The 17,463-nt window shown below is 44.0% G+C and overlaps 1 protein-coding gene across 6 annotated transcripts in view; it reads left to right on the top strand.

Annotated features, from left to right (window-relative positions):
* The first annotated feature begins 4,656 nt into the window (after positions 1 to 4,656).
* Positions 4,657 to 17,463, top strand: part of map3k22.S (mitogen-activated protein kinase kinase kinase 22 S homeolog) — an 82,128-nt gene continuing 69,321 nt past the window's right edge. For 5 of the 6 annotated variants that reach the window (XM_041567337.1, XM_018268989.2, XM_018268988.2 and 2 more), the window contains exon 1: positions 4,658 to 5,271. The gene's annotated coding sequence lies outside the window, so the exon portion shown is untranslated. Of the gene's footprint in view, positions 5,272 to 17,463 lie in introns of all 6 variants that reach the window. The other variant, XM_041567336.1, reaches the window with a different exon arrangement.

Genomic DNA, 17,463 nt, shown 5'->3' with positions numbered 1-17,463 from the left:
GGATCCCTTTAAGTGCGAACCGCCCCTTTAGGAACTGGCGTACTTTGTCCCAGAATGGACTGGGTTTCCTACCGCTGGTCTTTTATCTACACTGTACATGTAATGCCTGTGGGGCTCATTGATGAACATTGGGAGTTGTTGCCCACGGCAACCTTTTTGCACTGGACCATCTCTGCTTTTATCGTGGCTGGGCCTCCAGCCTTACACGGACCAATGAAACTGCCTTAAAGGTAAGTTAAAGTGAAAAATGAACGAAGCAGCTGCGGGAGTATTCTTTATGGAAGTATTTGCTGTGTATTGTGGCATCAACACGGTCTATTGTGATCCTGGGAACCTTCGATGATGCCACAAAGCAACAAATTTTTACATAAATGTAACAATGTTTCCATGAAATGATGGCAGATCCTGATGAACATGATTTGTAAGTTCACATACCTCCCAACTGTCCCATTTTTCACAGGACTGTCCTGATTTTGATAGCTCAACCCGCAGTCCTGGATTGTTACAGAAATGTCCCGACTTTCTCTTTGATCTCCTGCACTGAACAGCCAGAAAAAGATACAACGTTTCTAAAATGTCATTGGCTTTGGGCTCTCTGACAAATATGAGGCAGGTGCACTTAGATACATTTGTTACAATTTAAGATAAGCAAAGAAACAATTGTAACAATTTAAGCTAAGCAGGTCTCTTGGGGAAACTGTGACTTGTAGCTTTTAAGGGCAATTCACCTTCATTAGCAAAACTGTAATGACACATAAAAACCACAGAAATGTTTTCAAACTTTCATAACCTGCCAAATATTGTAAAATGAACATGGTAGTTGCGGGGTGTGACCACAAAATGGGCGTGGTTAAAAGGTTAAAGGGCAATTCACCTTCATTGGCAAAACTGTAAAAACACATAAATCCTGAACATTAAAACCCCAAGAAATGCTAAAACCCCAAGAAATGCATTCAAACTTTCCTTAACCTAACAAATTTTGTAAAAAGTTTGTGGTATATAGGGGGTGTGGCCATAAAACGGGCACGCAAAAATTGCGCCGTTTGGGAGGTTTGCACTGGAGAACAATGACTCTAAATGGGGCACAGTGAATATATTATTTACTAACATTGGAGATAAATATCTCCGGAGATCTCTGGAGCCGCTACCCATAGCAACCAATCAGATCTTTGCTTTTGATTTCTAAAGGTGGCCATACATGGAGATATCCGCTTGTTTGGCGATGTCACCAAACGAGCGGATCTCTCCCAGATATGCCCACCTTGAAGTGGGCAATATCGGGCTGATCCGATTGTGGGCCCTAGGGCCCAATGATTGGATCCTAACGAATGGGAACGGGCGGTCGGATCGCGGGACCGCATCAACGAACAGATGCGGCCGCAATCCAACGGGATTTTTCGTCCAATCCAATCGAGATGTGGCCGACTTTCGGGCAGATCTCGATCGGGGAAGCCCGTCGGGGGGCCCCATACACAGGCCAATAAACTGCCGACTCGGTCTGTCAGCAGCTTTTATTGGCCCGTGTATGGCCACCTTAACTTGTAGGTGGCTGTTTAAATCGAATTGCTGATTGGTTGCCATGTAGATATTTATCTCCATTGTTTGTAAACAATGCCCCCTAGAGTGTTAAAGGGAAACTATAGTTCAAATTCAAGCTCATTCTACATGAAAGGATTCTGCATACTTCACAATGAGGCCTTGATTGACCCGATCCTGTATCTCCATACGCGGAATAGATTTTTGGGGTGATCCAGGATAACACGATTCCCATGGAAGGTGGGTAAGTCTCAGTTTGCCTTGTAACAGATTAACCATGTAATGTTCACGTGTAGACATTCAGACGTTTTTATTCCGTGAGAAGTAAAAAGTCAATTCCTCTGTTCTTGTGCAGTTTCGGAGTGTGAGAAGGTCCCTTTCCTCTTCTTGCTGATATCTCCCAGCTTCCCTGTATTAAAAATAGAAACGTTTAGACAGAACAAGGGGGTTCCTCTCTAGAGCCGGACACTGGGGAAGCCACATGGCTATAATGTAAACAGTCCATTTAACCGCTTATGTGGCACAGATCAGGATATCTGAACACATTTCTGTAGATTTATGTCATAAACTTTCATTTCCTGCCAAATTTTGTAAAATGGGCATGGTAATTAGGGGGTGTGGTTGCAAAAAGGGGTGTGGTCAAAAATTGTTAGGAGGTATGGGCCACCATCAAGTAGTATGGGGCTCAATACTTCTTAGTTAGCATGGCCTGCCCCCCCCCCCTTTTCCCCCAGGGGCCTCAAATTATTAAACTATTGGTTGTCTGGTTTCCTGAGAGGAGGGTCCTCCCAACATATAGAATGGTGACTCATTTAAAGGAGAGATATAGGAAAAAATAAAAAAAAACAATTTTGTAGGCAATTATGAGTGATATATGGTGTTGCTTTTACATGGTGCTAAAAATTAATATTATCTTTAAAAATAGCCTCTTTATTGGAGCTCCCTATAGATGTTCACTGTGGTCCCAGTTTTAAAAGAGGGGTGGGTGTGTCCTAACGGTCCCTGCCAGAAGCACAGTAGGAGGGGGACAGCCAATCACAGCCCTGCAGTCACACAAGCACAGACAGGCGTCAGTTCCCTATCAGGTCCTGCTAGCTGCTGATTGGTTCCTGTCCTACAGTACAGTGAGTTGAGAGCCGCCGGCTCCCCTGCACAGCCTGGGAATTCAGGGAGCAGGAAGTGGAAGGGAAGGGAGGAATTTCTAGGGTTTTTGCAGAAATATTCAATAAATCAGCCTGAAACACTACTTTTTTTAAGCACAATTATTCTATATCTAAATGAGTATAATGTGCTGGTATTATATTGGCCAGTGTATGGCCACCTTTACAGTATCATTAAAGTGATTCGTCGTGATTTTTGTGATGTAGTTTTGATTTCTAAATTATACTGTTTACACTGCAAATAATTCACTCTACAATATAAAATTATTAACTATTAACCAATGTGTTTTGAAAAAAACATTCTTCCCCATGACAGTATCCCGATTGGCCAAAAGGCTGGCAGTGATGTAACGACTGTAGGAGCCATTATATCTCTGAAGAGAATAAAGGTCTTTGCAAGGCCCTTGGAACCTGCAATCCACAACCCGGACCTGCAACCCGCATTCTTATCCGACCCGCAAGTACCTTATCCGCAACCCGGACCCGCTGACCATTAAGAATCAGTAAGTGCTGTCATCATCGGAAGTAGGCGTGATCAGAAAAAAGGAGTGAAAATCACTACTGAGAAGACCCGTGGCCCGACCCGCAAACCCGCCGAACCGCCGGCCTGTGTCTACACCCGCACCCGGAACTTCTACCCGCAACCCGCAGGCTACCGCAGGTTTTTGTGGGTAACCTGCAGGTACCTGCGGGTACCCAACCTGTTGCAGGACTCTAGTAAGAGCCCTTACACACAGGGGCGCTCCGCCAATGAGGCAAGCTGAGTTGTTTGCCCCAGGCGACAGCGCCTGAGAGGATTCCAGCGGCGGCAAAAAGCCGCTCCTGCACCTTTAAGAGCTGAATTTACGGTTTTTAAACTGGAAAATCGGCCGTACTATTCCGAGAGAGCGCACTTGCGCTCTCCACAATAGTGTTCCTGTCTCCCCCTATCGACAGGTAAGTCGCGAGAGGGGGCGGCATTGCAGGAGCGGCCTCAGGCAGCTCCTTCGTCAGAAACGGCGCTGCGCCGGTAAATCAAAATAGTAAAGGAAGGAGAACTCCAGCAGACTCTCTGCAAAACTTTTATTCCAGGTTGTGGTTTCGGGTCGATGCCCTTTATCAAGTGTACAAAGACCATTACCATGTGCTCCTATTGGGATGCGCTCAAGTGCACGAAAAATAAGTGGTGGGGCTGAAATTCAAATTTATTGACTGCCATGTCATTTCCTGCGTGTCACGTGATCAGGGATTAACCCATTAGTACCCACTGCCATGTGACGTACGGCAAATAGGAATGGAGACGAGGCAAGCAATACAGCAATTTCCATTCATTTATAATAAACAATAAATGATATGTCATACATAAGGTTTAAAGGGAAAAAAAAACAGAAATGGGGGTGCTGCTTACAAGAGCTTGCAATCTATTGCATGTTTCAGTAGGCTGCAGCACCCTCTATGGCTTTTTTCCCCATAGAATGTTGAGATTTTTAAAAGATCAGATCCTGATTGTGAGACCACGATCTTCTCAGAACGATCGTACGATCGTACGAATCTACCATCAACTAAAAAGACCAATTTACCAGGAAAACAAAGGGGAGCTGCCTGCTTGGCCCTGCAAACATAGAGAGATTGCACTGGGACCGACAAAGATTTTTTGACCTGGCCGATCAATTTCCCGACAGATGTCGGCCGAAAAATCGTAAGATGTACGATCGTTCGAATACCACTAACCGCACGATAATTTCGAAGGATTGGTCGGGCTTCCCTAAAATCGGTCGTTCGGCAAGAAGAATCGTCGCTTCTATGGGGACCTTAAGTGTCAGTCCATCAGGCTGATTGTTTGTTTATAAAGTTTATAAAACAGAAGAAGGAAATCATTAGTGGAACTAACATGAGTGACATGAGAGCAGGTGCGTTTGCAGGTTGGGGGCAGCAGGTGGCGCTGCGGGTACAAGGGAAGAACAGTTGGTATCGCCGGTCTCAGCCCCTTTCCTGCTGACAGCGGCTCTGGTTCCCTTACACTTCGGTTTCGTGTTCTCTAGTTTGGGTTTTTCTCACGTTCTGGAGAAACTCCGAGTTCAGGCCGGGAACTGGCGGTGGAGAAGCTGCAGATCGCACGGTCGTGGGTCGCGTTTAGAAGCATCGCAAGGAATGGGCTGTCAGCTGTTGGGAGACTCCAGGGCAGGATTCCCCCTCTGATCCCAGGATTTCCCTATTCAGGGCAGGATTCCCCCTCTGATCCCAGGATTTCCCTATTCAGGGCAGGATTCCCCCTCTGATCCCAGGAATTCCCTATTCAGGGCAGAATTCCCCCTCTGATCCCAGGAATTCTCCACCTGGAGCTGCAGGATCCCCATCTAATCCAAACATTCCCTCCCAGTGGTGAATTTTCCCAACTGATTCTGGGACTCCCCCAGCAGATCCCATGCAGAATTCCATAGGCTGCATTTCTACTGGATTGGCTCAGTGTAAGGGATCCCCGACCCCATTAGTACTGGATCTCCTGAGGCTGCTGTCAGTGCAGGATCTGCTGGATCACCCTATAGTATAACCCCCAGTGGATCTCTTTGCAGGATTCTGCTCCAGGGAAGGAAGGGTGAGTGAGAGCAAACTTTGCACAATATACTTCTCCTTATGCACTGAATGTCCCCTATATAGTTTTGTCAATGGATCTTTAACCCTATGTGTAGTGATGGGCAAATTTGTCCCTTTTTGCCACAGATTTCACGGATTTCCCTGCAAAATCTGCGAAACCGGCGCAAAATATCCGAAACACAGATTTGTTGATGCCGGCGCCCATTAAAGTCAGTGGGCGTCCGTTAATCAATGCCGGCGTCTAAATTGTCACCAGTGTCAAAAAACATCCAGAAACAATCCAGAAAGGGGGTTCCTGCAGTTGACAATTTAGAATATTGTACTGTACAATTTACTGGCCACCGGGTATTTTTCTTTCTGGAAATGTTTCAATTGACTCATTTATTATTAAATTTGATGAATTTGCCGATTTGTCAGAGAGGAGATTCCCCCAGAGGCGCTCAAAGTTAGAAAACAACAACCGCACACGTGTATGAGCGACGTTCCCCTGGGAGTTAAATTTAAGAATCAGGCACTCCCTCCTCTAGGGTGGGTTCTACACACTCCAACTGCATTGCTACCTATAGTATCTTATGAGTTATTCTCTCAGCCAGCCCATTGTGACGTCATAGGAAAAAAAAAAACCATGAAATAGATAGATAATACCTTTATTATATCAAGTGAATATCTCTTTATGTTATTATTATAACAGGTATGGGATCCATTATCTGGAAAACCGTTATCCAGAAAGCTTTAAATAACGGAAAGGCTAGCTCCCATAGACTCGACTATAATCAAATAATCCAAATATTTTAAATTGATTTCCTTTTTCTGTGTAATAATAAAACAGTAGCTTGTACTTGATCCAAACTATAATATAATTAATCCTTGAACCAGAACCAGCCTATTGGGTTTATTTAATGTTTACATGATTTTCTAGTAGACTTAAGTTATGAAGATCAGTGGCGTAACTAATTGTTACTGGGCCCCATAGCAAATTCAATTTAGGGCCCCAAAATATTTATAAGTTGGCCTATTTTACCAAGATATATTAAAATTGCTAATTAATTAGGGTCTCACTGGGCCCCCTACACTCCTGGGTCCCCCTGCAACCGCAGGGTCTGCTTCCTCTATAGTTACGCCCCTGATGAAGATCCAAATTATGGACAGATCCATTATCTGGAAAACCCCAAGTCCCAAGCATTCTGGATAACAGGTCCCATACCTGTATTAATAATAATAGTGATCTAATAATACTAATCTAAATGCAATTAACAGATTACACACTCTACTGATCGGCACAGAAACTGAAGAAGGCCCTGCTCAATAGAGCTTGCAATCTAATTAGAAGAATTGGGCTTTTATAAGCTAACGTTTGTGCATCCCCAAAAACACGTTACTCTTTTAGTATTACAGATAAAAAGGAAATCAGTTGTAAAAATCTGGATTATTTGATTATAATGGAGTCTAATTTGTACTGAGAGTGCAGAAAAAGTGGTTCCCTCTTAAACTGGCCATAGACGTGCAGATTTTAGCCATGTATCTGATGAACGCTTGGACATCACAATCTGCCACTAACCATTCTGATTAAATAAAGTAGCAAAAAGAACAAATCAGACAATGTTCTGGCCATGAACTGACAGGCAGCAGTCGTACGAAACGTATGTCCGACAAATAGAAGTGACAGTCACCCATTGATATTGTCAGATAGGCAATACATGCAGAGAAATGATCATTAGCCGACAAAAACCATTTAACCTGTCCAATCAACTAAACGACCCATCGCCATGGTGCGAAAAATTTCAGGATGATCCACACACAGTCCAAAAATCTTATGATTCGTATGATTTGTATGATTGGTTTATCCATTATTAGTAGGTTTTTAAACATAAGAGATTTATTGGATGGAGGGAGCTTATTTAAATTGCCTAGCTTGTTATACATGTCCAGTTTTGGCCTATTCTAATGGGCATTTATGTTAGCTAGGGGGTTGGATCTATCCTATTGGATGAAAGATGATCCAAACAGAATTTATAATAGGCAGCATGTGCCTGAGGTGCAGTTGTGTTGGTGCCTGAGGTGCAGTTGGGTTTATGCCTGAGGTGCAGTTCTGTTGGTGCCTGAGGTGCAGTTGGGTTGGTGCCTGAGGTGCAGTTGGGTTGGTGACTAAGGTGCAGTTGGGTTGGGGTGCCTGAGGTGCAGTTGGGTTGGTGTCTGAGGTGCAGTTGGGTTTGTGCCTGAGGTGCAGTTGGGTTGGTGACTAAGGTGCAGTTGGGTTGGTGCCTGAGGTGCAGTTGGGTAGGTGTCTGATGTGCAGTTGTGTTGGTGTCTGAGGTGCAGTTGGGTTTGTGCCTGAGGTGCAGTTGGGTTTGTGCCTGAGGTGCAGTTGGGTTGGTGCCCGAGGTTCAGTTGGGTTGGGGTGCCTGAGGTGCAGTTGGGTTGGTGTCTGAGGTGCAGTTGGGTTTGTGCCTGAGGTGCAGTTGGGTTGGTGCCTGAGGTTCAGTTGGGTTGGGGTGCCTGAGGTGCAGTTGGGTTGGTGTCTGAGGTGCAGTTGGGTTTGTGCCTGAGGTGCAGTTGGGTTGGTGACTAAGGTGCAGTTGGGTTGGTGCCTGAGGTGCAGTTGGGTAGGTGTCTGATGTGCAGTTGTGTTGGTGTCTGAGGTGCAGTTGGGTTTGTGCCTGAGGTGCAGTTGGGTTTGTGCCTGAGGTGCAGTTGGGTTGGTGCCCGAGGTTCAGTTGGGTTGGGGTGCCTGAGGTGCAGTTGGGTTGGTGTCTGAGGTGCAGTTGGGTTTGTGCCTGAGGTGCAGTTGGGTTGGTGCCTGAGGTTCAGTTGGGTTGGGGTGCCTGAGGTGCAGTTGGATTGGTGTCTGAGGTTCAGTTGGATTTGTGCCTGACGTGCAGTTGGATTGGTGGCTGAGGTGCAGTTGGGTTGGTGTCTGATGTGCAGTTGGGTTGGTGCCTGAGGTGCAGTTGGGTTGGGGTGAGGTGCAGTTGGGTTGGTGCCTGAGGTGCAGTTGGGTTGGGGTGCCTGAGGTGCAGTTGGGTTGGTGTCTGAGGTGCAGTTGGGTTGGTGCCTGAGGTGCAGTTGGGTTGGTGCCTGAGGTGCAGTTGGGTTTGTGCCTGAGGTGCAGTTGGATTGGTGGCTGAGGTGCAGTTGGGTTGGTGCCTGAGGTGCAGTTGGGTTGGGGTGCAGGTGGAGAGCCACTGAAAGAATGAAAGGTATGTGAGAGGGTGGGGGTGGGATCAGGCAGGCACTGGCCCGAGTAGTTTTGCTTTGGGTGCCAATACTACTTGGCCCGGGTCTAACAATGCCCCTTGTTGGCAGATGAGGAAGTGTAGCAGATCCACAGGTCAGAATAATGGCCTCCACATGTATGGTCAGTCTTAGGGTGTCCGGCCCGTATATTTAGCTCTGGAGATGCCCGGAAGGGTCATTCCATGTAAGGACATAACAACAAGCTGAAAGCCAACTGGTCACTCCAGCAGCAGAGAAACATCCCGACTGACAATCCTGTCATTGATTTTAATGAAACCCTCCTGTCCCACCCATATGATACAGAATTTGGGGAACATTTTCATGATTTTGAACTGCAGCTCTTATTTCTTCCAGTTGCGCAAGAGATCAGAGCATGGAAAATCGCCTATAATTTTACGCTTGCAGATTTTGCGAATAAAATCTTTTTCTAATTAATGTTACAACGTTGTACCAATCCCAGATTTATTTTTATGGCTTGTGTTGGCAGTACATCGTGTATTGCTATAAATAATGGGATTTTTTTACATGTGTTGGTACAAGCGTGTCCAACTGATCTTTGTTGACTTTTTGGCAAAAAAAAAAGGAGACTGAAAAATGTTTTTGTAAGAAAGGAGATTTAATCATCAGCAAAGGTGAGGGGTTTCTTTATGATAAGGTCTGTGAGGTCATGGAATCCTTTGCCTGTGCATGGGGCAGTGGCAAACACATTTTAGAAATGATTGATGGCAGCTGTAGGGGTCGAAATTTGAGCTTGTGTTTTTACCCACAATGCAGCACTCCCCCAGAATCCCACTTGCAGGTGCATGCTTAGTTGCACCCACAAGTGAGAAGCTTGTGATTACTGCCAATGGGTGCCATTAATCCCAGTTGCAAATGGGAATATATGGACATAAGTATCAATTTCAACATTCGAGTGTAAGCTCTTTTGAGCAGGTTACTCTCCACCTTTCCGTATTGATACGGGTATAACCATTTGTTACAGCACTGTGGAGTATTTTTAAGCTTTATAAACATATTGATGCTAATAGGGATGCACCAAATCCGATATTCTCGATTCGTCCGAATCCTTCGTGAAACATTCGACCGAATTTCAACTTTCGAGTGTAAGCTCTTTTGAGCAGGGTACTCTGCACCTTTCCGTATTGATACGGTTATAACCATTTGTTACAGCACTTTGGAGTATTTTTAAGCTTTATAAACATATTGATGCTAATAGGGATGCACCAAATCCGATATTCTCGATTCGTCCGAATCCTTCGTGAAAGATTCGACCGAATCCTTCGTGAAAGATTCGACCGAATCCTGATTTGCGGATTCGGTTCGGCCAGGCACAAGGATTCGGCTGAATCTGAAACCTGCTGAAAAAGGCAGAATCCTGAACCGAATCATGGATTTGGTGCATCCCTAAATACTAATGGCGTTATGTATTTAAAGGCAAATAACATTAAACAAAGTTATAATTACAATATATATTAAATATAAGTTAGCAGAAATAGCCCACAACAAGTTGCCCTCATCAGCACTGTGCCTCTATGCCAACCGCTCTGTGAGCCCAAAACTCACTTCTCTCTCACATGTCATTACATCACCTTCAACCACTCTCCCCCTGCCGGAGAAGGAAGGGTTAAAAATGCTCCATTGTGACATCAGCACTCAAAAAAATTGAAGGAAGTTAAAGCAAAATGCAAAATTCCGCAAATAGTTTTCTCATTTAAAGAATGCACTTCCTGTAAATCGTTTATTTTGCGAAGAATGTTGTGTTGCTCACAATAAGTTTTGGGAAAGAATCTGAATTGGATTTATGTGACAGCAGAGCCAATGGAGAGATGTGTGTGGACGGATCCTGCAGAATAGGTAAAGTAGCTTTTTATTCTGCCATGGCTAAAAGGACTAGGAGATGCTGAACTCAGAATTGTACAGCTGCAGTAACTTTGCACCGGCATTGCATTTTTTAGGGGGCGCTGTTGCAATTGCTGCCTGTGGGAAGTTGTGACTACACAAATTGCACTTTAATTACATTGTACGTGTGATAAATCAATTTTTAGACAGCAAACAAAGCAGCCATTTTTAAAGGAATGCATTCGTGATTTTTATGCTGTAGTTTGTATTTCTAAATTACACTGAAAATAATCTACTCTACCATGTAACATTTAATTCCTAAACCAACAAGTGTATTTTTTAGTTGTAATATTGGTGTGTAGGTGCATCTCAGGTCATTTTGCCTGGTCATGAGATTTCAGAAAGAGCCAGTGCTGCACTATGGAACTGCTTTCTGGCAGGCTGTTGTTTCTCCTACTCAATGTAACTGAATGTGTCTCAGTGGGACCTGGATTTTACTATTGAGTGTTGTTCTTAGATCTACCAGGCAGCTGTTATCTTGTGTTAGGGAGCTGCTATCTGGTTACCTTCCCATTGTTCTGTTGTTTGGCTGCTGGTGGTGAAAGGGAGGAGGTGATATCACTCCAACTTGCAGTACAGCAGTAAAGAGTGACTGAAGTTTATCAGAGCACATGTCACATGACTGGGGGCACCTGGGAATTTAACAATATGTCTAGCCCCACGTCAGATTTCAAAATTAAATTTAAAAAAAAATCAATTTGCTCTTTTGAAAAACGGAAAAAAGTGCAGAATTCTGCTGGAGCACCACTACTAATTGATGCATTTTGAAAAAAAACATGTTTTCCCATGACAGTATCCCTTTAAGCACACTTACTATTCAGGAACTCCAGGAAAAGAGTTGAACAAATTTGGATGTCAATACGTGCTGGTAGCTGTAGTTTAACATCTGAAAAGTGGGGTGTGAGTGCACATTATTGATTTAATTGCTAGGGATATGTATTACACAATGTAAAATATAGCTTTGCACTGTAGCTGCAGCCCCAAACAGGACTGGCTTTCATGGTGGGGTCTTTAGGTGTAGGTGGGTGCTGGGTGGAGCAGTGATAACTAAAGGGCCGCAGCACTGATATACAGTGACTTTCACCTCTGACATCATCTTGTTCTGCTGTCACCATCATAATTTACGGTTCCCTTCTTGGTTGGTGCCATCCTCCTCTACTGTCACATCTTGCCCAACTGTCATTGTCTTGTTCTACTGATGGTATCTAGCTCTACTATCACTATCTTGTTCTACTGTTGTCGTCTAACTCTACTGCTACTACTGTCACCATTTCCCCTACTATGACCATCTTGCTCTACTGTCACTGTCTTTCCCTGCTGAAGGTACAGTAGATAAAAGAGCAAAAATGGCAGCAGTAGATCAAGATGGGGTCAGAAGAGCTAAGTGGTCATAGTAGAGCAAGTAGGTGACTGTAGATCAAGATGCTTTACTGTCACCATCTTGTTCTACACATCTATACATTATTTTCACTGTCTTGCCCTACTGTGACCATCTAGCTCTTCTGTCACCATCTTGCCCTACAGTCATTGTCTTGCTCTACTTATGGCATCTTGCTCTACTATCACTATCTTAGTTTACTGTTGTCATCTAACTCTACTGTTACTACTGTCACCGTTGCCCCTACTATGACCATCTTGCTCTACTGTCACTGTCTTTCCCTGCTGAAGGTACTGTGGGTAAAATAGCAAAATGGCAGCAGTAGATCAAGATGGGGTCAGAAGAGCTAAGTGGTCATAGTAGAGCAAGTAGGTGACTGTAGGTCAAGATGCTCTACTATTGCCTTTCTGCCATCTTGCTCTACTTTGACCATCTTGCCCTGTTGAAGGTACAGTAAGCAAAATGGCAGCAGTAGAACAAGATGGATTCAGAAGAGCTAGCTGGTCATAGCAGAGCAAGAAGGTTTCTGTAGGTCAAGATGCTTTACTGTCACCATCTTGTTCTACTATCACAATAGTGTATTGTCACTGTCTTGCCCTACTGTGACCTTCTAGCTCTTCTGTGACCATGTTGCTCTACTGTCACTGTCTTGCCCTGCAGCAGGTACAGTAGGTAAAAGAGCAAAACGGCAGCAGTAGAACAAGATGGGGTCAGAAGAGCTAGATGGTCACAGTAGAGCAAGAAGGTGACTGTAGGTCAAGTTGCTCTACTGCCGTCTTGTTCTGCTGTCACCATCTTGCTCTACTATAGCTGTCTAGCTCTTATGAACCTTTCTTGTTCTCCTGCTTGTTCTACTTTTTCGTTTACTTACTGTACCGTCACAGATATCTTTTACTAAGAGGCCATTATCAAGTAGCTCCTCTGTTGTGCCCTAACTTTGATCCTGAGCAATGTTCACCCCAATTTTCTTTTAGCCATGTGTGCGAAAATTAAAAATAGGTGCTAATGCCTACTCACATTCTGTAGGCACCACTGTAGACTCAAAATCTGTGTGTGTTCTGGCTTGGAGCGGGCACTGGAATCAGTAACTTTATTCAGACTGGTAGTAAATTACTCTCCATTTTATATCTGCCACTTACATTTGGACCAGTGGCCTTTCCATTTCTGTAATCATTTCATATAATAGATAATGCCCTCCAGGACTGAGTTTATTTCTAAATGATAACCTTCCTTACCTTGCTCCATCCAACTGCTCTCAGGGGATGCTGGGAGATGTAGTTCAGCAGTCTCAGAGCCTTTATAAGCACGTGCTTCCCATTCCTGCAACAGTTTGTTGCTCAGACGAAAGGTTAACGTTTTACAGTCATACGCCCGTCATGATGTAATGGGCACGCTATGTAATTACTGAGCTAAATATTTTCAGGAAAATGGACTTGTTTTCTCTATTTTGTGTTATCTATTAATTGCAGTGACTTGGAAATTCCCTGGCACTAAAAACATTAGAAAAAAAAAATCACCATATATATCCATCATATTTGGCATTTCTAGGCACTGAGATCTGGAACGCAGAGACTTTCAGCTGTTGTTGCACTTCATTTCCCAGCATCCTTACTGGAGCCATTGGCTGTCATTGTGATACTGGGAGTTATAGTCGCTGCTGTTGACACTGTTTGTTGTCGATATCAGGTCTGGTTGTAGGAGACTGCAGAGTAGACATGTGCCGTGGGCCCCCAGGTAAACCCCAGGTTCCAATCACTCAGGTCCCATAACTGTAATAAAAAAATTTACCCCCTGGATTTAAAGGGACAGATTTATCAAGAGTCGAATTTTGAATTCATGTTAGTTTTTTTTAAAACTCCCATGAACTCGTAGTTCGACCAATAGAACTTTATTGCAAAAAAAATCTAATTTTCAAAACTCGGGTGAATAGGATCGACCTGAAAACTCAAATCAAATTTGATTTGATTTTTAAAAAACTCGGTTCGAGTGTTTTCAAACAACTCCATATTGGTCTCCAAATGTATATGCCCATAAAAGTCACAGAGGAGTCCCATGTCTGTGTAAAAGCCCTCTGCCTGCCATGGAACTCCTCTCTGACTTATAATATCATAATAGTTTCCCAAACGAGGTAAATAATTCACTATTTATATATATTGAATTGTTTTATCAAATGGGTGCATGAAGATAGAGCGCTAGATTATGGCTACTGCATACCTCCCAACATTTTGGAAGTAAAAAGAGGGACAAAAAAATTTTTCCGCACGTAGCGCAGCAATTTTTTGACCACACCCCTTTCTGTGGCCACACCACCTAATTACCATGTTTGTTTTACAAAATTTGTCAGGTTATGAAAGTTTGAAAATATTTCTCCTTATCTAAACTGTGTTTTTGTGTCTCAAAATTGTTACAAAGTATCTTATTTGCACCTGTTAGCTGTTCTGGGCTCTCTGCTAAAAGCCAATTAAGTGAGAAACTTTGTTTCTTTTTCTGGCTGATCAGTGCAGAGAAAAGAGGGACTTTCCAGTACAAATGAGGGACTGCGGGTTGAGCTGTCAAAAGAGGGACTGTCCCTCCTAAAAAGGTTGGGAGATATGCTACTGTATTCTGCCCATTTCATGTTCTTGGTAACGGATCAGAGCCTTGGGGCTTCACTGTTGACACCGGTGCAAAATACGTTTGGAATGTTCTCCCAGTAGCAAGAATTGTGGTCGTTAAAAAGTCGTATATCGACTACTGATCAGCTGCTCCCTATAGAGTTGCACTGAATGAAGGTGTGACGGGGTCATTGGCAGCAAATACATAGGAACCCAGCAAAATAATAAACACGTAAAGTTTGGGTTGTTTTGCCAAAGATCACCCAGATTTATTCAGAACAGAAATCAATGGGGAATACAGGTTTAGACCAGGGGGCAGGGGATCCTTCCCACACACCCTTCTTGGTGTAAACAGCTCCTGGGGTCTTATTCCAAAATGCTTTGTCACACAGAGAGGCTTTTTGGGCTTATGTTTATGGAACTACAAAAGAGATGGTACATCCAACCTATATGAGCACTACTAAATGCGAATGCAATTTCAAAAATGGAATATGAATTGGGAGGACATACTCACTAGTGAAATATTTGGTTCTACCGCCGGCATCAACGTTTTTTGACACCGGCAACGGTTCCGATGCCGGACGCCCATTGACTTTTCGCCGACGTTTTTTTTTGCTAGTTTCACGAATTTGACGGGAAATTGTGGCAAATCGAAACGGGACAAATTCGCCCATCACTGATACAGTTCACCCCAATCCAAGGACGCATACAGGACCGCCATCAGAAATCGCAGGTCTCCACCCACCGCAAGCCCCTCCTCCAGGTCCGCCCTCCCCACCCACAGGTCCGCCCTCCCCACCCACAGGTCCGCCTCCACCACACAGTAAAAAAACAAAAAAAAATATTGGTGGCTCGGGTTCCCACATGTTAATAAAAAATAAAAAGATATTGGTGGTCAGGGCCCCCCATAAAAAAAAATATTTATGGCCAGGGCCCCCCCATTAAAAAATATTGGTGGCTAGGACCCCACATGAGAAAAAAAAATTGGTGGCCTAAATTGGTGGCCAGGGCCCCTTAAACATCCATGCCTTCCCGAAGTCAGCAGCTCTCAAGTAAGTGTGGCATGGCCGGGCCCCCCTTAGCCTCGGGGGCCCCCTACAACTCTCCCCCCTGCCATCCCCTGATGGCGGCCCTGGGCGCATATACATAGGAACAAAGCCACGAGTTCCTCCAAAACTTGATCAAGCAGCAAGTAAAATAATACAAAAAGTTTCTTAGGACATATTAGGACATGGCCTAACGCATTTCGTGCCTGTTGGGGCACTTACTCATAGGCCATGTCCTAATAAAACTTTTTGTTATGTTGACGGGCCTGAAATAGGTTCCGCGTGTGGGAACGACATGGTATTTACCTCTGCAGGAAGAACCTGGATGCGTGCGACCAAAAACTTCCACTGGCACAATCAGCATCTCTGGGAAAGAAGAGCATTGGCTCCGATGCACAGGAACAGCTGCAATGTGCAAAACAATCCAAACTACATTATTGGTTCCAACACTAAAATCCCTTTATGCCAGAGAAATGTCATTCGTTTGTTTCTGGCCAAAATATGTCTTTTTTTTTCTTTTATAAAGGGGATGTAAACCCAAACGCTGCATGGTTGTGACTCCTGAAACAATGTAGCAGAAGCCAACCTGCCGATTATTTGCAGAAGGCCTGGAGATTCCCGTCCCTGGATGTGTTCTCCCCCACAGGATGTCCTTGTTAGCACAAGCCTTTAGTAGACTTTCCCTTCCCGCTGTGAATTCTTCAAGACTTTACGATGATATCATCCCGCACGCGGCTTCTCTAGGCCCCGCTATTTCGGAGAAGGGGGTGTCTCTTTGCACTTCCATGACCAATGGAGAAGTGTTGTTTTATAGGCCTGTCTCCTTTTATTGTTTTAAAAATGGGCTATTTTAATTGTAAGCAGGTGTGGATATATAATGCTAACAAAACAGTCACAGCAAAGGGTGAAGAGAAGGGATTCTTTTATTTTTTTCCCCCCATCTCCTAGGTAATCCTAGCTTGGACTTGGACTCATCCTCAGCAGAGTGTGAGTCAGGCTCACTAAAATAGAATATTGTAGAATTGGGATGCCTTAATTAGGGCTGTGCTCGTTGCTAGCAGCAATTCCTTGTTATCAGACTACAGTTCCCATTGAGTGTATAGGAAACCTTCTGAATGGGAAAGAGAGGGAACCAAAATAAGAAGCGAATGTGTTACTTAGCACTTTATTTCCACCTCCATTGCGTTTTATACTTGTTACCCATCCTCATAGTCGAATATTAAAGGGATACTGTCATGGGAAACAGTTTTTTTTCCAAAACACATCAGTTAATAGTGCTGCTCCAGCAGAATTTTGCTCTGGAATCAGTTTCTCAAAAGGGCAAATATATTTTTTTATATTTCATTTTGAAATCTGACATGGAGCTAGACATATTGTCAGTTTCCCAGCTGCCCCCAGTCATGTGACTTGTGCTCTGATAAACTTCAGTCACTCTTTACTGCTGTACTGCAAGTTGTAGTGATATCACCCCCCTTTCCCCCCAGCAGCCAAACAAAAGAACAATGGGAAGGTAACCAGATAACAGCTCCCTAACACAAGATAACAGCTGCCTGGTAGATCTAAGAACAACACTCAATAGTAAAATCCAGGTCCCACTGAGACACATTCAGTTACATTGAGTAGGAGAAACAATAGCCTGCCAGAAAGCAGTTCCATCCTAAAGTGCTGGCTCTTTCTGAAATCACATGACCAGGCAAAATGAGCTTAGATGCATCTACACACCAATATTACAACTAAACAAGATCATGACAGAATCCCTTTAACAATGGTTTTTTTGAGTTTAGTTCCCCTTTAACTGACAATTTTAGAAGATATGCTAAAAATAATTTGGGGAAAAAAAACTAGTCAAGGATTTATGGTTGGCCCTTCTCAGGAAACTGTTCTGCTGACGGCACAGAGAAGCAGCAGAAATTTCCGTATTATCCCGGCGTTCCTATGAGAGCCCTTGTGAGCAACTTGCACTCAGCACACTTCCTATAGTTTCCTATTCTTCCAATCACCCAACTGCCGGTCAAGTCATAAGGGCAGTTGTTGGCTGTCAC

Source organism: Xenopus laevis, chromosome 6S, assembly GCF_017654675.1.
Source record: "Xenopus laevis strain J_2021 chromosome 6S, Xenopus_laevis_v10.1, whole genome shotgun sequence".
NCBI classification, from domain to species: domain Eukaryota; kingdom Metazoa; phylum Chordata; class Amphibia; order Anura; family Pipidae; genus Xenopus; species Xenopus laevis.
This window is presented reverse-complemented; position numbering and strand designations above follow the sequence as displayed.